This window comes from Protopterus annectens, chromosome 1.part0, assembly GCF_019279795.1.
Source record: "Protopterus annectens isolate FY-2018-M chromosome 1.part0, PAN1.0, whole genome shotgun sequence".
Taxonomy (NCBI): domain Eukaryota; kingdom Metazoa; phylum Chordata; order Ceratodontiformes; family Protopteridae; genus Protopterus; species Protopterus annectens.
Window position 1 is genome coordinate 1,749,239,547 of NC_056725.1, and position 22,369 is coordinate 1,749,261,915.

The 22,369-nt window shown below is 37.1% G+C and overlaps 1 protein-coding gene across 1 annotated transcript in view; it reads left to right on the plus strand.

Annotated features, from left to right (window-relative positions):
* Window positions 1-22,369, plus strand: part of IGF2R (insulin like growth factor 2 receptor) — a 2,372,344-nt gene that overhangs the window by 1,875,205 nt on the left and 474,770 nt on the right. The window lies entirely within an intron of this gene.

A 22,369-nucleotide genomic window follows, 5' to 3' on the forward strand; every position in this document is an offset into this window, starting at 1 on the left:
ATTATTACTCTTTTTGGGAAAGCGGACATCCCTGCTAATTACAGTATAGGAAGCTACCCAAAGTGTAGACCCAGTGGTACATGATCTGGGTACTCAGGTTGATAGCAACCTGAATTTTGACCATCATGTATCCACAGCAGTAAGGCAATCTTTCTGTGTGCCACATCTTGTAAGTAAAGGCATTTCATCTAATTCTAAGGATGTTATAATTCTAATTATACCCAGCCTTCATCTGACCAGTAATTTAGTGCAATTCTCCCTTTTGCATGCAACTCACCAGACACTTACAATTAGAGAGACCACAGAGGTTTCTCACCAAGAAATTACAGAGTGGTCAAAACAAGTCTTACACAGAAAGACTGAAAGCATTGTTACTGTATTCTGTCTGCTACAGGTTGCTAAGTGGAGACTTATGCCTGGCTTAAAGGGCAGTCTCTGACCCAGCCATGATGGAAATGCTACACATTCATAAATCAAACTGCATGAGGGTCCCTCATTCCAGGGATCTTAACCTAGCCTCTGACTTGAACAGGTTATGCTGGACAGATAGGTTCTTCACCCAGGGACTCCCACTTCTCTGGAACAAGCTTCCAGTTCACATGAAACAGAGTCCTTCCCTGACTCTCTTCAAACACAGTCTAGATCAATGGATGGTTGACTGCAAATTCACTCCTGAGGTGGTGCCCATCTCTATCCTGGACAGAGGAAGTCATTAACTACCATAGATGCTTACCTCTGTGAACATTACTCACCTAACCACTGACAAATGTGATAACTCAGGATAAATATGGCTAGGCTTGTAAGGCTCTAGGGCCGTTAGCCTAGTAATTTCCTATGAACTTATGGTTAATGGTGATGTAGTTAATACAACATACTTGTAGCAGGCTAAAGCCTTTGAGATGGTTGTTCATGCCAGTATTGCCAACACGTATAAAGACATGAGCATAATCCATTATATCATGAAGTAGATGGCAAACTGTCTGACAGAGCGCACACAGCTGAAATAGCTGAAGCCACCCCAGAAAATTAAAACATGGCTGGTGGTATCCCTTTGGGCTGTGTAATGGTGTTTAATAATAACTCAGATCTATGGATAACTAAATATGCTGATGGTTGCAAGCTGTGTACTGTTTGCTCAGCTTCCTGTACCTATTCACTGCAGCTTTGTCTAGACCTTGCAAATAACTAGTAAAGAAAATTAATTTAAATTGAAACAATGCTAGAAAATGCAGTATTTTTGTATTTAGAAAACTAAGATGCTCTACAACCTGTAGCATAGATGTTCTTCATGTCTCACTGTTGCAGTCATTACATTTGGGTTATCTGCTTGCAGTAGCCCTCAGTCGGCCTGATTAACAAAGTCTTGGGTCCTGCGTCGGTTGCTGTCCCTTTTTCCATGACGTCAGGAAGCAGGACCCAAGACTTTGTTAATCAGGCCGACTGAGGGCTACTGTAAGCAGATAACCCAAATGTAATGACTGCAACAGTGAATACACTCGAACATCTACATTTATGGTAAGTGTACACAACTGTACTTTGTGATGCATCCCTCTCCTGATTGCTTTGGTAAGTAGATATATTGATACCTCCTTCATCGACAGTTCATTGTCCTTTGATCACTATATAAAAGCAATAGGTAGAAAATCCTTTGTTCTGGCCTGACTGATGTCTAAAAACCTGTCATATAGATGAAATGAAGGTGGTATCTTCTCTACTTGTCCCTCATTGGAACAAATATTGAGTGTAGTACCTCCTTTGGTATGTATTTGTCTAAACATATCTCTAAATACCCAGAGGTTCCTAACTAAAAGAGATCACACATCTGAAGTCCTTTAGGTACAAAAACAGACTTGACTCCTTCCCTCTGTACTTTGTGTTTTATAGACTACTCCATGATGATTTATGTTCATAATGCCCTACTTGATATTTTACACTGCCATAAAACAGCACTGTAAGCATTCATACTAAGGGTTTAAGTCTTCACCAAAAAATATAAAACTCCAAAACGAATGCCAAGAGCCAAAACAAGGAAACCCAGTTGTAATTCCACTCAGTTTAATAATTAAAAGCAAGAACCTCCATATACCATTAACACTTTTCAATTCCACAAACAAAATCGCGTTTTCGTCCTGGTAAATAGGACTTCATCAGATGAATACTTCCTAACCAATTAATGCTTAAATAATTTAATTAAAATCTAAAGACCAATAAAATACACTTATCAATTTAAATTGCACAAACCACTTAACTAGTAAATTCATTAATATTCATATATGTTAATGAATTTTGTTTGAACAATATAACTCATTGATATTTTATTTAAAAACTAATTACAATTCATTCTAAAATAATGTTTTACTTATCGTTCATGTTATTTTGTTCAAATTACTTCATGAACCATTATTATTTTACATTGATATGTACATCCAGCAGCAATAGGTAAAAATAGTTATCCACCACCCTCTAGTGTACAGAATTGTTACTACATCAAATTTTATTAGCTCTGAGCTTTAATAACGATGTTATGGAAAGAAAATCATTCATACCTGGTTTCTTTCCTGCTTCTAAACTAACTTGCCACCACAACTCCCTACTTTCTAAAACATCTTCCCATGGACCCCCTCTACAATCTAATTTAATTTGTTCTAATACAAAAAATTGGAAACTATATCCATTACAATTCCTGGTGTGCTTGTAGAGAGCATTAGTTTCCTTTGCTTTTGCAACATCATACATATGCTCATATATTCGCTTTCTCAAACCCCTCTCAGTCTTCCCCACATAAAAAGACTGGCCTTTTTGACACGTTACCAGGTAAACCACTCTATTGGAATTACAGTTATAACACCCTTTACTTTTTATCATTCTTTTTCTACTTTCCACATACACCTCACCTTTGTTAATAATGTAAGAGCATTGCTGGCACCTACCACATTTAAAAGTCCCCGGTCTTCTATTGCTCACTATGTTGTTCTCCTTTCTTGTTCTTTCCACCATATTTTTTATACTTTGAGCATTTTTGTATATTACCTTTGGTCTAATTTTTGAGACTTCTTCCATGTCAGTTAATGCTGAAAATGTGTCCCATTCCCTGGACAGTATTTCCTTCATCTTATAATTGGTGGAGTTGAATTCTACCACTAAACTTTTTTGAAACCCCTCTTCATTATTAATTCCTTCCTTACTCTCTTCATCCATACCAGCACTATGCCCTGTTCCTATTATAGGCTTGAATCTACCTGATCTACCCCTTTCACCCTCCTTTCTTATATTTTCTACAAATTCCCTAGGATAACCCCTTTCAATAAACATTTTCTCTAAGTTGTAGCAGCAGCAAGTAGCAGCATGTGCACCTACAAATGCTAATATAGTACTCTCCAAATGGGAAGAGAAGTTCATTTCAGATTCCAGGTTTTACGAACACTGGTCACTATATCACAGGTTCTTGGATGATATAGTCATATTTTGGACTGGTGGGCAAGACAAATTTTTGGAATTTTTTGAATATATAAATTCAACTACTAGTTTCTTGAGATTCACATACACAATTGGTTTGGACACTTTGAAATATCTAGATGTGGAAGTATATAAAAAGAATTATAAGTTTGAAAGTAGAGTTTATAGGAAAGAAACCTACTGTAACTCCTTTTTGCATTTCGATAGTGCTCACCCCTTACACTGCAAGAAAAATATAGTTAAGGGGCAGTTTGTAAGGGGTTCGAGAATGACTAGTAGTGAAACTGATTTTGTGAAAGAATGTAACAACTTAGAGAAAATGTTTATTGAAAGGGGTTATCCTAGGGAATTTGTAGAAAATATAAGAAAGGAGGGTGAAAGGGGTAGATCAGGTAGATTCAAGCCTATAATAGGAACAGGGCATAGTGCTGGTATGGATGAAGAGAGTAAGGAAGGAATTAATAATGAAGAGGGGTTTCAAAAAAGTTTAGTGGTAGAATTCAACTCCACCAATTATAAGATGAAGGAAATACTGTCCAGGGAATGGGACAAATTTTCAGCATTAACTGACATGGAAAAAGTCTCACAAATTAGACCAAAGGTAATATACAAAAATGCTCAAAGTATAAAAAATATGGTGGAAAGAACAAGAAAGGAGAACAACATAGTGAGCAATAGAAGACTGGGGACTTTTAAATGTGGTAGGTGCCAGCAATGCTCTTACATTATTAACAAAGGTGAGGTGTATGTGGAAAGTAGAAAAAGAATGATAAAAAGTAAAGGGTGTTATAACTGTAATTCCAATAGAGTGGTTTACCTGGTAACGTGTCAAAAATGCCAGTCTTTTTATGTGGGGAAGACTGAGAGGGGTTTGAAAAAGCGAATATATGAGCATATGTATGATGTTGCAAAAGCAAAGGAAACTAATGCTCTCTACAAGCACACCAGGAATTGTAATGGATACAGTTTCCAATTTTTTGTATTAGAACAAATTAAATTAGATTGTAGAGGGGGTCCATGGGAAGATGTTTTAGAAAGTAGGGAGTTGTGGTGGCAAGTTAGTTTAGAAGCAGGAAAGAAACCAGGTATGAATGATTTTCTTTCCATAACATCATTATTAAAGCTCAGAGCTAATAAAATTTGATGTAGTAACAATTCTGTACACTAGAGGGTGTTGGATAACTATTTTTACCTATTGCTGCTGGATGTATATATCAATGTAAAATAATAATGGTTCATGAAGTAATTTGAACAAAATAACATGAACGATAAGTAAAACATTATTTTAGAATGAATTGTAATTAGTTTTTAAATAAAATATCAATCAGTTATATTGTTCAAACAAAATTCATTAACATATATGAATATTAATGAATTTACTAGTTACGTGGTTTGTGCAATTTAAATTGATAAGTGTATTTTATTGGTCTTTAGATTTTAATTAAATTATTTAAGCATTAATTGGTTAGGAAGTATTCATCTGATGAAGTCCTATTTACCAGGACGAAAACGCGATTTTGTTTGTGGAACTGAAAAGCGTTAATGGTATATGGAGGTTCTTGCTTTTAATTATTAAACTGAGTGGAATTACAACTGGGTTTCCTTGTTTTGGCTCTTGGCATTCGTTTTGGAGTTTTACAGTTTTTATTCTTGAGTGCCTTGGACTTTTGTTTTTTCTTCACCAAAAAATAATCGAAACATGTTGACATAATAATGTCCTCTCTGAAATAAACTGTTTACTCATATTAAACAGAGTGAAACTGTTACCACCTTTAATGTGAACCTTGCTAATTGGAAGAGTAGTCTTAAATTATCCCTGGGCCTACTTTATGCCACCCTCATGGAGACAGGGAAGGTCATCATGGGGAGGGTAATGGCAAAGTTTTTAATCCAGCGATACTGGGATCCTAACATCTGTTTTTGAAAATGTTTGAATATATAAACTACAGGCTATTGATAACTGATTGGTTTTGTATTCACCAAATACAACTGACAGACAAAAAGTAGAATTTGTAAGCACAACATGATTGCTGTTTTAGCAAGATTGCTGAGTATTTTTCTGTTTTCTCACCTCTCTCCACTTGGGTGGTGATAAAGTTAGTATTTATAAGTTTGGGGTTGACAAAGCTTTCCCTCTGTAAAAAAGCTTTACTTTGAAGTTAATGGGTGGTTTCCCAGGAAACAGTTTTCTGAAACTGTTGAGAATGAGCAATGTATTTTTGGCAAATATGTAGTAGTGTGTTTCATAGCAGAAACATTCTGAATATGTGAAGTTTATTTTGATGTAAATAGCCTACTACATGCTTATTGATTATTGTGATGCATTTGAGAATGTAAACATTTTAAATTGTATTGCTTAAAAAGTGGGATATCATTTATGGTATATAGCTTTGCAATATATGAGCTACATTAACATGTCATGTGGTATGCCTTGCCTCTAAAAGAATCGGTTAGATTTTTTTTTTCCAAAATGTTTTATTCATTTTATAACACAATAACTTAACAGTATAGTAACAAGAAAAAAAAGCTAATTATATACAATGTCAATAACAATTAAAAAAGCAATATGCTTAGGAGACCACTTAATATTTCTCTGATAGATTAGACAATTTTGTCCAAGCAGTTAAATGATGAGTTATGCTGTTAGTCCTTGCTTTTATAGTAGCAACCTCATTCTTACAACTGTATTTCACAAGATTAATTAACTCAACTTTAAAGACAAGAGTAGATTGGGATTTCCAATTTTTAGTAACAACTTTCCTTGCTTTAGAGAGGATAGGCCATAGTAAAAATGTTTGTTTTTTAGGAATGACTTCAGGAACAGGAACATTGAAAAGGATAAGGAAGTCAGAAATTATGCAGTTGTCATTCCACAGAGCTTTACAAAGATATTTAAAGTCTAACCAAACTGAAGAAAGTATTCTGCAGTTAACAACCACATGTATCCAGTCAGCATCAGGGTGTCCACATCTCCAACATTTCATTTCATCTGTCTTATACTGCTGTTTCTCACTTTGTTAACCTTTGGATTTTATCATCTAACAGTCGAATAAAGGAATTGCCTTTTTATCGAATTATTGTCTTCATTTGACGGTCTTGGAGTCTCTTCCTGGTTTTGTGTGACTTACATTTGGTTTTCCGTGGCTTTGCTCTACACCATGACCGCTGCAGTGGAGACGTTCGATCCTGCGGTTACACCGCATTTGCTTCAGGACGTAGGCAATCAACTTCCGGTTTCACGTACCGAATTCAACGAGGTTCTAAACATGCTAGCTGAAATAAAGGGCTGCTGCATGCACAACAAAACGCCAACACTAATGCCAACAACTCTGCATCCTTGGCTGATACTCAGGCCAACAAAACGCACTCATTGGACTTGCATGGCAAAGAAGCGATTTTGGATACCACCACGCATGTAGACGCGGATGCCCACAACAACGCCTCCAGCACCAAGTCCACCAACTCTACTCGTTCAAAGCGAGGAAGGAGAAACCCAAGGATTTTAATTTCACTGACTGGGCTAACAAACCCTTCAATTTCCAAAAAGGTACTGTTCGTTCCAATAATTCTACCTCAATTGAAGGGGATTTTGATGACTTTAAAAACAAATTGTATGGGTTGAGAAGCAACCAAATGGAAATAGACTACTTGTATGAATGTGTTAATGTTAAACGTATTCCGAAGGGTTTACGGTTTTAAATTTCAAATTACGTTAAACATGGCACTGCACAATACAGACAAATGTGTGACATATTTGACAAGGCAGGGATTGAAATTATGAAGCTAATGATTGCAGAATATGAAAGTAAAGCTAACATGCTAAACACTGAACTGAATGCTTTACATCAGTTGGTTGTTTCTGACAACCACTTCTCCACGGTCAAACACGAATATGATAAGGTGTTTGATAATGTTGATTCATTTTGTAATAAAATTATGAATCGAAAAATAAGAAAGCTTGAGAGGGATTTACATGAATATAGGAATGATTTAGCATATCCCTGTCATAACAAATTTTCTAAAACTGCTAGATTAACTAGTACCCCTGGCAATGATGGAGATGATGTTTTTCAGCCAGACACCCACCATGCTCCACGTAGAAGTGAGCGTTTGGCTGAAAAAGACAAAAGGCAACGTGAGCAGGATTTTCCCATACACCCCGGGAGGCCCGGGGCATGGGGTCCCAAACCACAGAGAACAGGGTGGAGGTGGACGAACAAACAATATTAGAGAATATTTCTCAAGATGTTGCAAATTCCTCCGATCAAATCTGCCCCAGCATTGAATTTATGTACCCTGCTGTCCCACTTAGCACCAATATCACTGCAACCGAACATGCCAACTGCACTATCTTTAGGAGAAATGATTTCACCATTTACAACTACACAGACCTTGTAGTCAATGACACAGCTTTCAATCTTTTCACCAAAGGATTTCATTTTGTCCCCACCAACAGAGCAAACTTGGCTCAGTTATTAGTTGACCTCAAGTTATTTATCAGAGGACTTAACCTCAAACACTTTTTTAAAGGACAAATTTGGCAACCTACAGGATTGTGTAGGAAAAGCATTTTCAATCCCCCCACGCATCCACTTCTCAGATTGTATGAGGAACTAATTGAACAGGACTTGCGAAACATGTATGGTAACCCCCCGAGACCGCACCTAACCAACTTGAATACTGAACATTTTGAATACATCAACAAATTGTTTGAAGAACACATCAGAATTGTTTCATTTCTCGGAACGAATACAATATCGCACTTGCAAAAATCAAATCCTCCTTATATGACAACTTATTGCAGGGATTTATAAATGAAAAACTTTACAATTTTTTGATTGTTAATAAACCAACTATTCCGGTCATCTTTGGAATCCCAAAGACACACAAGGGTATCAACCCGTTGATTTTTAGACCTATTGTCTCGGGTGCAGGTGGTGCGACTGAACCCATTGCCAAGTTTATTGACTATGTTACTAAACAACACATTCATGCTCTTACTCATGTGTGCAAAGACTCATGGGAATTTTTAAAGCTTTTCCCTGTTACCAACTGCCCCCCCTCCTCTCTTTTGGTCACCATTGACATTAAAGACCTCTTTTCAAGCATTCCCCACTCGACAGGGTTAGAATGGTTTGCTGATTTTTTCACCAAAGAAACCAACTTGGGCAACAACTTCATTAATTTAATCATTGACATGATGAACATGGTTTTAAACAACAACTATATTTTTTTCAATGGGGAACTATTTAAGCAGTTAAAAGGAGTGGCGATGGGTGCCTCTTGCGCTACCAATTATGCCAACGTGGTACTACACAGATGGGAGCAAGAGTACATATTTGGCACGACTTGGGCACAGTTTCTCACCTTCTACTGCAGATACCTTGATGACATCTGCCTCATTTGGAAAGGCACTGAGGACCAGTTATCGGCTTTCCTGCAACACATCAATAACACTACGGAGTTCTTGACCTTCACACACAATATTAGCCATGAAGAATTGCACTGTCTTGACGTCACTATTCACAGGGACCCTCAATCTTTGGAATTATATTCCAAGGTTTACAGGAAACCCACTTTCTCCAACTCTCTACTACACTATGAGAGTCAGCACCCGCTTCATCAAAAGAAAGGTATAATAAAGGGACAACTTATAAGAGCATCAAGAATGTGTAGCAGACCTTCGGACTTCTTAGAGGAGATCCAGAATCTACACTGTATGTTCATTGAAAGAGGTTACCCTGTCAACTTGCTCAATTCTCTAACGGATGAAATTCTAACCAAAAGAGACACTTTATACCCTCCACTGTTTGGGCGCACAAGTGCAGATTCCCAACCTCACACAACAACAAAACAAAGAGAAGGATGGCAACTTCATCTACACCTTTTCTGACAACTCCGAACAAATTGAAACCATTGTTTCCAAATATTGGTTTGTGCTGGCCGGTAATGATGACTTCAGGAACATTATTCCAGCCAAGCCCAATTTTGTCAGGAAGAGGGGGCAAAACCTCAAAGAAATCTTTGAGAAGAAACTTACAACAACTACTCACAACCTACAACAAAACAAAGGCACCTTTAAATGTGGTGCCTGCAAGCAGTGTCCTCTTATCATAAACAAATCTCACATTTACCTAAAATCTAGACACATTCACATCAGATCTCCTGGCCATTTTTCATGTGCAACTAAAGGAGTGGTCTACATTGGGCTCTGCATCACCTGTGGTGCCTTTACATAGGTAAAACAGAGAGAATTCAGGAAAAGGTTATGCGAGCATATTTATGACATTGAAAAGAAAAAGGAAAGTAATGCCTTTTTCAAACATTCACTCACATGTCATAATTACAAACTCTCTTTCATGATTCTTGAGCAAGTGAACCCCAGTACTAGAGGAGGTGATTGGGAATCTACCCTGGAATACAGGGAGCTGATTTGGCAGCTCAGGTTAGATGCAGGTAGGCCTCCGGGCTAAATGGTACACTTAGCATAGGCTCAGTGTTGAAGCTCAGAAGAGCCAGGCTGTAACATGTTTTTCTACAACATTACCACCTCATACCTCACTTTACACACATTTTATATACATCTTACAACCTATCAATTGCGTGCCATTTATTTGTATTATGCTATCATTCCTACATGATCAACAAGAATGTAATATACACATTTTTAGCCTATTCTATATTGCTGATTTTAAATCCATTTGGTTTGTATATAACCCCTATTTTTATTTTTATTTTTATTCTTACTTTTACTTACATTTTCAACACTGCTTTTTTCTTTTTCTTTTTATTGAATAATTCATGTATGTAATTTTATAAAGGTACCAACATGGTACATTAGTTACGCATCATGTCACAAGCAGTGTGGATTTCAAACATTTTTTATGCTCACTTGATTGAGTTGTTTATTTATTTGCTCATGACACTTCTAATTGATTTCTTTAATGAGACCCAGCTATAATTAAGCATGTGATCAACTAAGACTTTTATTTAAACAGTAGCTTCTTTTGAAAGAAACTGTTTTTGACTTGATAAAGCTTGGTATTACCCAAGCGAAAGCGCTTGTCTTATACTGCTGTTTCTCACTTTGTTAACCTTTGGATTTTATCATCTAACAGTCGAATAAAGGAATTGCCTTTTTATCGAATTATTGTCTTCATTTGACGGTCTTGGAGTCTCTTCCTGGTTTTGTGTGACTTACATTTGGTTTTACAATGTCAATAACAATTAAAAAAGCAATATGCTTAGGAGACCACTTAATATTTCTCTGATAGATTAGACAATTTTGTCCAAGCAGTTAAATGATGAGTTATGCTGTTAGTCCTTGCTTTTATAGTAGCAACCTCATTCTTACAACTGTATTTCACAAGATTAATTAACTCAACTTTAAAGACAAGAGTAGATTGGGATTTCCAATTTTTAGTAACAACTTTCCTTGCTTTAGAGAGGATAGGCCATAGTAAAAATGTTTGTTTTTTAGGAATGACTTCAGGAACAGGAACATTGAAAAGGATAAGGAAGTCAGAAATTATGCAGTTGTCATTCCACAGAGCTTTACAAAGATATTTAAAGTCTAACCAAACTGAAGAAAGTATTCTGCAGTTAACAACCACATGTATCCAGTCAGCATCAGGGTGTCCACATCTCCAACATTTCATTTCATCTTTCTTGTACATTATTGCTAGTCTGTGTGTGGTAAAAAAAATATCTGTGTAAAATGTCCATGTGTATACACACCATGTCAGAACAGGGAAGATGTGGATTCCTTCACCGAATGTAAACAAAGTTTTTTTATCTTTTTATGAGAATACTTGTTTATTAACTTCACTTGAATAATTCCAAAAAGAAACATCTGTTTTGCTAAAATCATTTCTGAGAATTTTATAAATAGCATGTATGTATGAAGTGTTCTTGGGTGAGCTATTAATAATTGTTGAGATAAAATCCAACATTTTTAGTTACTCTTATTGTATGTCTCTAATGAGGGTAGAAGCTTAGTATGTATAAAATCCTTACAAGTTTGAATGTCCAGTCATTTGCAATTTTGCAAACTATATCTGCTGATCAAATAGTCTGCAGAACTTTATTTTATTTTTTTTATTTTACATTTGTTAACCGGGCTAGTCCAACTGGATACATGTCCATTTTCAGTGGAGGCCCGGGGAGAAAAGCTCCAAGTTCAAAGACATTCTATAATACATATTAAAATATACAGAACAGAAACATCTAATACAAAAAATTAGTACATGACATTAAAATAGAGTTAATCATCTTCAGTACAATAAAATTTACAAAAAGCACTGAAAGAAGATGAATAGAAGTGTTCAGCGTGATAAGTAGTACTCAGGAAAGACAGTGTTAGGAAATGAGAAAGGTAGGTTAGTTTAAAAAATAGGTCCATGACTAGTTCTGAGTAAGAATTTTATGTTTTGATGGTAACAGGTAGTTTAAAAACACCAGTTAGTCAGAGTTGGTACAAGAGCATAACCAGTGGTTAGAGAGGAAATGTTTTAGGTTAGTTTTGAATAGTGGGAGAGTGGTTAGGGTTGTAAGGTTTTGTGGTAAGTGATTCCATATTTTCCCAACTGAATTAGAGAATATGGAGCCTCCTGCTAAATTATTTGATAAGGAAGTGTGCATCAACATTTTGTTAGTGGAGCATAGATTCCTCAAATTATTATATGGTGTTATGAGGGTAGAGAGAATTGGGGTGTTGTTGGGTTGGTGAAGGACTTTATGGGCGATTATAAGTTGGTTAAATTATAATGGGTGAGGTAATTCAAGCCAATCTAGTTGTTTTAGATTCTGACAGTGATGAGTCCTGTATGGAGAGTTAGTGGCAAATCTGGCAATATTATTATACGATCTAGCTAGTTTGTTGAGATTATTTTTAGACAGATTGGTATATATGGGGGAAGCATATAATAGAGTAGAGATTAAGTGGATTCTAGCTATTGTGGTTCTGGCTAGCGGTGTCAGGAAATGTTTGATTCTATAGAGGGATCCAAGTTTTTTGTTAGTAGATTTTATTGTAGTGTTTATGTGAGTGTCGAACTTTAGTTGATTGTCAGTTGTAATACCTAGGAGTTTGGTGGTGGGATCTGGAGAAATAATGGTACCATTGTTGGATGTAAGTGTGAAATGAAGAGGGGGAGACAAGTGGTGAGAGGGTGTAATGAGCAATAATTTGTTTTTTTTTGGGGTTGAGGAGAAGACAGTGGTTGAACTTATATTTTATTAGTTGAGACAAATTGATTCCAATATCATAGTTCACCCATCTTAAATTCTAACATTTTCTGAGTGTCAAAAGATATCAAACATTCATTTGTGTAGACAATAGGAAACATAATTATTAAATTCTTAATTGAGTAGAAAACATAAGCTTTTTAAACAGCATCAACATTTGGTTTATAAGAAGTGTAAAAACAAGTTTTGACCTTTCACTCTGAATGTATATTTTTAAAAATCCATATAAAGATGTTTGTATGTATTTGAGTGTATGGTTCAAGCAGTGTCCTATTACTGTTAAGAACTAAGGTTTCATGTATTGATTTCCAATATGATGCAAGTATTATTCCAAAACGACACTGTGTTAATAAATGCAGAGTTTAAATAACATCAATATTTGGAACCCTATACCTCCTTTATTCCAGCTTGTGGTTGTTGTTGTTTACCTTTCGGCTTTTCCCGGTTAGGGGTCGCCACAGTGAAACTCCACTCTGCTAATGATTGGCAGTAGATTTTCACGAACGCCGAGGTGCCAGCTCGACATCCAACCTTTAACGAAGCCACGCCCATTTACACATGTCTTTCGAACGCCCATCCAACTGCGGGGAGGACATGCAGACTCCACACAGAAGGCACTCCCCGCACTCCAGCGGAGAATCGAATGGGAGAATCTCTTGCTGTGAGGCAACAATGCTACTGCTGCACCACCGCGGATAGGTTTGCCAGACAAAAGAAATTCTTGGTTTTTTGGGATACCAAAGGAAGTTGAATAGTAGGTTATTGATTTTCTGTTTAATTTTGACAGGTGGGGGAATTATTAGAGGTTGGCCAATGAATAAGATTTTAGCTAACAGTATAATTTTGATTAAACTTAGTCTGTCTTCAAATGTGAGGAAGAGTCTGTTCCAACTGTCAGTTAGATTTGTAATTGAGTATATAAGTTGTTGGTAATTAGATGTGATTTTTTTTTTATAATTATATTCAGTAATGATACCCAGATGCGTGTTCCCTCCCAGTTTGTCTGTTTTTGATCTAAGTTTCATAGTAATATTTTTATTTACTAGAAGTGCCCGAGTTTTGTTGTGATTTAATTTTAGACCAGATATGTTTGTAAAGAAGTCTAGATTATGTAATAAGTGATCTATTGAATTTTCAGTATCATTAGAAGTTATTAGTAGGTTATCAACAAACAGTTCCATCTTGGGGGATAATTTGTCTGATACTTTATATCCTTTAATACTGTCATTATTTCTAACATAATTTGCAAGAGGCTCAATAGCCAGGGCAAAGAGTATTGGAGAGCGGGAGCACCACTGTTTAGTACCTCTTAATTATTTTGAATGGGCTAGATAGGCAAGATCCAATCTTCACATAGAATGTGCACTTTTCATATAGTTTTTTTTAATTAATCCTATAAAGTTTGGGGAGAAATTGTATTTTGCAAAACTTTAAACAGATATGGCCAAATTAGGGAGTCAAAAGCTTTATCTATATCAAGCCTTAAAATACAAAGCTTTTTTGTTGTAAGCTAAGTCTGTTAAGGACAGTAGCCTAATTACATTGTTTTGTACCTTTCTGTTTTTGATAAACCAAGTTTGGTCTTCATGAATTAATACTGAAATAATATTATTTAATCTGTCTGCTAAGATAGACATGAATATCTTGTAATTTATTTATTTATTTTTTATTTTATTTTTGTTAACCGGGAAAGTCTGACTGGACACAGGTCCATTTTCAGCGGAGGCCCGGGGAGAAAAGCTCCATGATACAATACAGGACACAATACAATATTAGATTAAAACAGTACAAAGCATTAACATTTATAAGTAGTACAGAGGACCATTTACATGGCATGTGATAACTCTAGTAGAATATACAGTCAGTACTCTAGTACAATATACAATTAGTACAAATAATACAAATATATATAATTTTTTTTTTTTGTCGAAATATTAGTAAATATAAAGTTGTAATACATTTATGCTTTAGTATAACCGAGAAGTAAATAAATGCCCATAGTGGCATAAAATAGGATAAAGGTATAGGTAGGATGAGAGTAAGATAAGCTCTGTTAGGTATTGTGTTAGTCTAGAAATGGATTAGAGTGTTTTTCAGGTCAGGGATATGGTACAGAACAGTACAAGTGTTGGAATGTTTACTGCTGTTAGATTGATGAAATGTTAGGATGAATCTGTGGGATAGCAGTAGAGCTCAGTAAAGGAAAATGTTGTAGTGTAGCATAGTCCTTGCAACTGAGCATAGATGTTGCTACCCTGGGGTATAGCAAGAGCAGAGCCAGATGTTAGAATAGTAGGATTTCAAGAGGTATTTGAAATGGGTGCAAGAAGTAGTGCTGGTTATATTGTTTGGGAGTGAGTTCCAGGTTTGTGCTGTTGTGCAGGCAGAGAGAGATTTACCTGCTTCATTTTTATGTCTAATTACTTGAATGAGATTTTGGTTGCTAGATCTCAGGGCTCTAGTGGTGGTGTAGGGCTTAATTAGTTGTTGGAGGGCAGGAGTTTTTTCAGGGTAGTAGTAGAGTTATGTACAACTATGGCTTGATTGAGTCTAAGTTGTTGAGGAAGTTCCAGCCACTTGAGTTGCATTAGGGAAAGACAGTGATGGAATCAATTTGAGGAGTCTGTTGCAAATTTGGCAATTTTGTTGTAGCATGATTCCATTTTGTGAAGTTCAGTCAGGTGAAGGTTAGTTGAGATAGGGGAAGCATAGAGAAGGATAGAGAGGAGGTGGCTTCTTGCAATAGTGGCTTTGGTCTGATTAGTCATGAACTTTTTATTTCTATAGAGCAGACCCAGTTTTCGGTTGACCTTTTTGATGGTTTGTGCTATATGGATTTCATACTTTAGGTGGTTATCAATGTCAACTCCTAGTAGTTTGGTGTGGTTGGTTGGTGTGATTTGAATATTGTTTTTGGAGTTTATAGTGAGGTTATAGTCTGAGTTGGATGATCTGCCAGGGGTGAATAGTATTAGTTTGGTTTTCTTTAGGTTGAGAAGAAGTTGTATTTTAGTAAACCAGGTTTCTGCTAGGGTAAAGTTGTATTGGGTGATGGTGTGTAGTTCCTTAATGCTGGGGGCAGCACAGGTTATGGTAGTGTCATCAGCATATTGAACTACTGCAGCAGTGGGTAGTGAAGAAGAAATGTTGTTAGTGAAGAGGGAGAACAGCAGGGGGCCAAGGATTGATCCCTGAGGGACTCCTATGGAAACTGGTAAGAGGGGGGACAGCTTTTCTTGCCAGAGAACTGATTGTTGGCGTTCTGATAAATAGCTGTTGAACCAGAGTATGGTGGAGGGGCAAATATTGAGACTAGACAGCATATTGAGGAGCAGATTGTGTTTAACCATGTCAAAGGCTTTTGATAAGTTGAGGAGGATGGAAGATACGAAAAGACCTTGGTTTCTAAAGTGATTGACTGTATTGGTATAGGATAGAAGGGCAGTGGTTGTGCTGTGGGAGGGTCTGAAGCCATGTTGGGAGTTGGATAGTAGTTTATTTTGTTGAAGATATTGCATTAGTTGCAAGTGGACAACTCTTTCTAGAATTTTTGATAAGGGTGATAGTATGGCAATTGGACGATAGTTGGTTAGCTCTAAGGAGTTGCCACCTTTATGCAGAGGGACAATATGGGAGATTTTCCAGTGGGTGGGAACTTTGTGTTCTGAGATTGATCTATTAATAAGAATTGACACTGGGTAGGATATGGTGTCTGCTGCTATCTGAAGGAAATCTGCAGGGAGTTTATCGGCAGCTAGTGTAGTTGGTTTTAGCTTCCTAAGGAGGTTTGCAACCATTTTAGTGGACACTGGTTGTAGGGAAAAGGTAGAGAAGTTATTTTTGTATGACTGTTACATGCGGTAGAAGATTGTATAGGGTTATCATTATTTTTCTGGGTATTGGCTAGATTTTGAACTGTTTCTGTAAAGAATTTATTAAATTGAGTAGGAATATCATCTTGGTTGTTTGGCAGTACAGGGGTGGGAGTGGATGCATTTCCAGGGTGAAGTAGTCTATTAATGGAGGTCCAGAATTTATGTGGGTTATGGCTATATTTATCCTGTAGGTTTTTGTAATAGTTGGACTTGTCTAGTTTAGTTAGTCTCTTGGCTGTATTACATAGTTCTGTATACTTTGACCTTAGGATAGCATTTGAATCTTTGTGGGAAGCTATCCAGAGTTTGTCCCTTTCTTTCATTATCTTTTTTGTCTCTTTGGTGAGCCATGGGGCTTGGTGGGTTTTTGTCCTAATGGAAATAGTAGGGGCATGATGGTCTAGGATATGTAGGAAGGTAGAGTTAAAGTACTGTACAGCTTTGTTGAGAGGTAGTTGTTTAAGAGGGAGCCAGTTGCAGCAATTTAGTGCTTTATTAAAGTCATTGGCTCTGAAGCTTTTTGTATTACGTATTATTTTTAGTAGAGGTAGGTTGGGTAGGTGTTGGGTCTTGCTCCTAATTAGGTAGGTGGGTTGATGATCACTTAGACTGTCAGGTAAACAGCCAGATTGATGTACAAAAGTGGGGTGAGATACCAGAATCCAATCCAAAATGGATTGACGTTTGGTTGTTTTGTCTGTCCTAGTGGGGGGTTGTGATTATTTGGGAGAACCCATAAAGGTTGATATGCTCTGAGGGATAATCTTTGGAGCAGTTGGCCCAATCTATGTTGAAGTCACCTAGTAGTATTGTTTCATAAGGGAGGGAGAGTGACAACCAACTTAACATGTTTTCCATAATGGGAATGTTGTTACCTGGGGGTATATATGCACCTGCGATGATTATTTGTTTGTTTGGGTTTAATTTAAATTTGGCTAGGATAAGTTCTACGTTGTTGATTTTTTCATTATTATAGTCAAGTAGTTCTAGTGAGAGGTGGCTTTGGAATAGAATTGCTACACCTCCACCCTTTTTCCCTGTCCTGTCTTTACGCAAGATATCATAACCTGGGGCTATGATCTCATTATTGTGGTGATCAGGTTTAAGCCATGTTTCTGTTGGTACCACTATGTCAGGTTTGTATAGTGCTAACAAGGCACGCAGGTCATGTATTTTGTTTAGTATGCTTCTTGCATTGATAATTAGGAGGAGGAGAGATGCTTTGGCCTTGTAGAAATGGGGGGTTGGTAGCTTTATTTTGGCTTTTTCTGTTGAGGTAGGGCCAGGATTTGGGTGAATGTCTCCACAGCAGTAGAGTTTTAGGAGTAAGTTTAAGTATAGTTTGGTGAGTTTATTAAGAATTTTAGATAACTTATGTGAGGTATGGGTGTTAGTTTTTATTGCTAATTTGTTATAATAGAGAGATGAGGTTAGAAAGGATGTAGAGTTGGGGGTTGTAATAGGAGAGTTTAGAAGTTGTGTGTGGTAAGTTATGGGTTTGGTTTGCCATGGGGGTTGAAAAGTGATATTTAGATGGGTGTGATAGGAAAAGAGTATAGAGAGTAGAAGTAGGATGGAGATAGTTGCTTGATAAAATAAAAGTTTATGGAGAAGAGGGTGTTGTATGCTATACATGTTAGAATTAGTGTGAGGATAAAGTTGATTTGGAAGTAAAATTGGTGAGTAAGTTAGGGTGTAGATGTTGTGGGTGTGGTGGTAGTGATAAATGTTGTGCTTGATTGCTAGGAGGTTTGGTGGTTGAAATATGTGTTATAGTTGAATGGAGTGATGTAATAGGATAATTGGGGGGTGAGAATTGATGGGGGGTGTGGTCTAGAAGTATAAGTTTGAGAGTCCTAGGGGTGGGTGGGAAAGGGGTGGGGTAGGGGAGCGAAGTGAGCGGAGTGGGTTAGCACTGCTGTGGAAGAGGCACGGTGAGAGAAGAAAAAGAAAAAACAATCAGAGAAAGGCTTTTCAGCAGGGCAGAGCTCTTTAATGTCTAGAAATAGTGGATATGATTTAACTTTTTATTCACAGAGCTCTGAAGGAATCTACTAGCAGGAACAGCACAAAATATAAGACTAGAGAGGGGGAAGTATAGTTACAGGGCTATTTGTTAGGATGGAAAGCTGAGTGGGGGAAGTAGAGTAGATGAGAGTTTGTGGCTAGGAAGTACAGAATGAGGGGAGTGTACAGATATAGGTGAGTGGTGGGGAGAGGCTATGTGGCAGTAAGAAGACAGAGTAAGGAAAGAGAACAGAAAGTGATCAGGAGTAGGGGTTAGACTAGTAGTAGCTTGAGAGGGGAGATAGGGGCTAAAAGTGGTCAGGGCTAATCAAGTGATACTTAAGTAGGTAACAAGGAAAGAGTCTGGACAGGTAGTGAGTGAGGAGGGGGTAAGAGGTGGGGTGTACAGAAATGTGTTGTGGCTGACCATGTACCTTACAATGTAGATACTCACTAATAGGCTAGGAGGACAGCTTAAAATCTATATACTTAACACATACTTTGCTCTGTTTTAATAGCACAGTTGCTGGAGAGGATTCCGCGGACTTCAGTAATCAAGGGGAGTGGGTATTCCTCTTTTTAGGTGGTGTAGGTTTTATTTTAAACCGTATATATGGTTTCAGGGACTTTGCTCTGTTTTAATAGCACAGTTGCTGGAGAGGATTCCGCGGACTTCAGTAATCAAGGGGAGTTGGTATTCCTCTTTTTAGGTGGTGTAGGTTTTATTTTAAACCGTATATATGGTTTCAGGGACTTTGCTCTGTTTTAATAGCACAGTTGCTGGAGAGGATTCCATGGACTTCAGTAATCAAGGGGAGTTGGTATTCCTCTTTTTAGGTGGTGTAGGTTTTTTTTTAAACCGTATATATGGTTTCAGGGACCTGGTCAGCTTGCTTTTGCACACTACCGCGCTAGGGGAGTGGAGGCAGAGAAAATCAATGTTAAACAAAGAGACTGGCCTACAAGATGTGCAGAGGTTGGGCTCTTTATTTGCTTTTAAGATGGGAGAGATGATAGAATATTTCCATGAGGGAGGGAAGTTTGCTGTAGTTTTAACTTCTTGGAATACACTGAGTAAGATTTTCAAGGTGTTATCAGGTAAGAGTTTGTAAAATTCCGGAATTAGACCATCCAGACCTGCTTTTTTTGTCTTAAGATTTTTTTATTTCTTCCTTTAATTCTTTAAAGTAAAACGGTTTATCTGTGTTATTAATATTGTGTTTGGATAACTTCTTTTGAATATTATTAGCAAGAAAGTTGTCTGTACTTTTGTGTTTTTTAAAACATAAGATATTTTTTTTAGATCTGTAACTTGATAGTTTGGTTATTTCTAGTGTATATTATTTCTTTTATATGACTGTTTTTTTACATTTAAATGTTTATCTCTGATTGCAATCCTGTGCATACTCTTGGGATTAATTGAGTAGGACTGTAATCTGAATTTTTTTTCCAGATTTATTGATATTTTTATGCTGCAAGATATCCTGATATTCCCTATTCAATTTACATATGTCAGTTAATGCAGATTTGTCATTTGCTGCACGTTTTAGTTTTAGTTTCTCAATTTCTTTTTGTAGGTCTTCCAGTTTTTTATCCCACTCTTTCCTTTTATTTATTTACCAACTTTTGACTTTACCATGTAAGACTACCTTTAAAGTGTCCCATAGGATAACATCTGAAACCTCTTCATTGTTGACGTCTAGGTAAAGCTGGAATTTTGACATCATGGAAGTTAGGCCATAACTGCTGTGTTATTTGTTAAACATTCTGACATCACATCAGCTGTTTTTGCACATGTTGATCTTGTGAAAGACAGGACTATGGCACAGCTTTAGCTGATCACACACTTCCTTAAATGCTTCTCTGTTTCCACCGAAGTTTGAAAAAACCCTGTCCTTCCTGAAATTCATGAATGACAGGCCTGTTAAACATTTGTGTTAACCACTTTGAAGTTTCATCTCTTGGAAATCTTTTTTACTGATGGCCATACCTATGCTAACTGAATCAGGCAATTATCTATAGGGAACAGTTTCTGGTACTTCAGAAATATTAAATGTTTCTTATGACTAAGCCATATTGTCCATGAAAATGGCTTTAGAATTGTCTGTAAAAGTGCATTACACCCTAGACATGCTGTGTCATTTGAGATACACTCTTTAAATAAGTGGCTGACTTTAGTAAGATTGAATGGGTGTGTGTCTCCTTCAGTTCAGGAGGTGAAGGACTGATATTAGTTGCCAGGTAAATTATTTCCAAATGGAATATATCTTGCTTTGTCTTTGCCCTGAGGTGGCTGAAATTATTGCTATTACAGGATTCTCCTTAAAGCCATGGCTTCTTCTAGTGATTGCTTTAAAGGTGTTTGCCATGGCCATTTGGTTGTGAGTTCACAACTTTATCAAGCGCTCTTGCTTTGGACTGGCCCAGGAGTTGGGCCATTTTCCTTGCCTCTGTACATCTGGACTGTGCTTTTGAGCTGTTTGTTTTGGCTGTCATTTAGTTGATTTCACCATGAGGTATTTTACTGCTTGAGATTCATCCCTAAGTACAGGTCTTCAGTGTTATATACATATGTTTTTACCATATCCCCTGACCTATGAGGAGAATTCTTGTGGCTCCTAAATAATTCTTCCACTGCCCCATGTTTGTTTATTGCCCCTCATCTAGCAGTTGCTGTTGAAGTTACCTATTAGTTAGGCAAGTTCATAGGTGTAAAATCATTGTTCATCTGTTTTTATGTGCAGGAAGTACATTTGCTCTGTTTTATGGCACAGTGACAGGCACAAAAATAAACCCACTCTCCAAATATAGCACATCAGGCTACAATGTTCACCTTCACAGGGCGTATGCTACCCCCACCACCACCACCAAGAGCTTTGAAGAAAAAAAACACCAAATTAGAAATGAAGAGAGGATGAATCCAGTTATAGTCCCGCCAAAGAGGGTCCTTTCAGAACTGGCAGCAAGAATGTACTTATTAGAGTATATCTCTCATCCAGTTCTTAATAAGCTCAGCCTTGGTTTGTTATAGAGTGTGAACTGTCTCTTCAAAGTGGAGCTTGTATTAGTAACATCATTATTGAATTTTTAGAGCATTTCAGTTAAAATGAAATATACATTATGATTACTGTAGTTTGTCCTACTTGCATCTATGTTGCTTCTCCTTTATGATGTCAGATTATACCCACGTTCATGTTGCATTAATGGGTATAGGCATCTAGCTTTATTCAAAATCCAGTAACTGAACTGTTAGGGACCATCTTTGTAAACAACAGAGGCATGGTTCTGGTGATCTGATTCCATGGAGACCTGTCTTGTCTCTACCTTTATCAGAAGGAGATGCATATTTTTTTAAATCATTTTATGTCTCTCAATAACAATTTTGACCATAGACCTACACAGCTCCCCTGTTGGCCTTTTTCATTCTGTTGTCCAGCTTACTGAAACAGGAAGCATTGGTAAGGAACAGGGCCTCTGAATCCATCATCACTGGCTTTTTATGGTATTTTATGTGCTAGGTAGTCATACATGGCTAATTTGCATGAGCAAGTAGTCGTCCTTATTCCTGCATCTTCATCTTCCCACTCCCTTTTCATTTGTACTGCTTTTTGTTCTGTTCATAACCAGTAAGATGACGATAATGAAATGAGAACTGGAGCCCTCCAACCTTGAGAGAGAGGACATAAATTAGTGGCCTTTTTTTTTGCTCCCCCTCCCCACTGGACCAAGCCCAATGGCTCCTCTGTTTACACCCAGTTAGCCCATTTGATCTGTGTTTGTGAAGT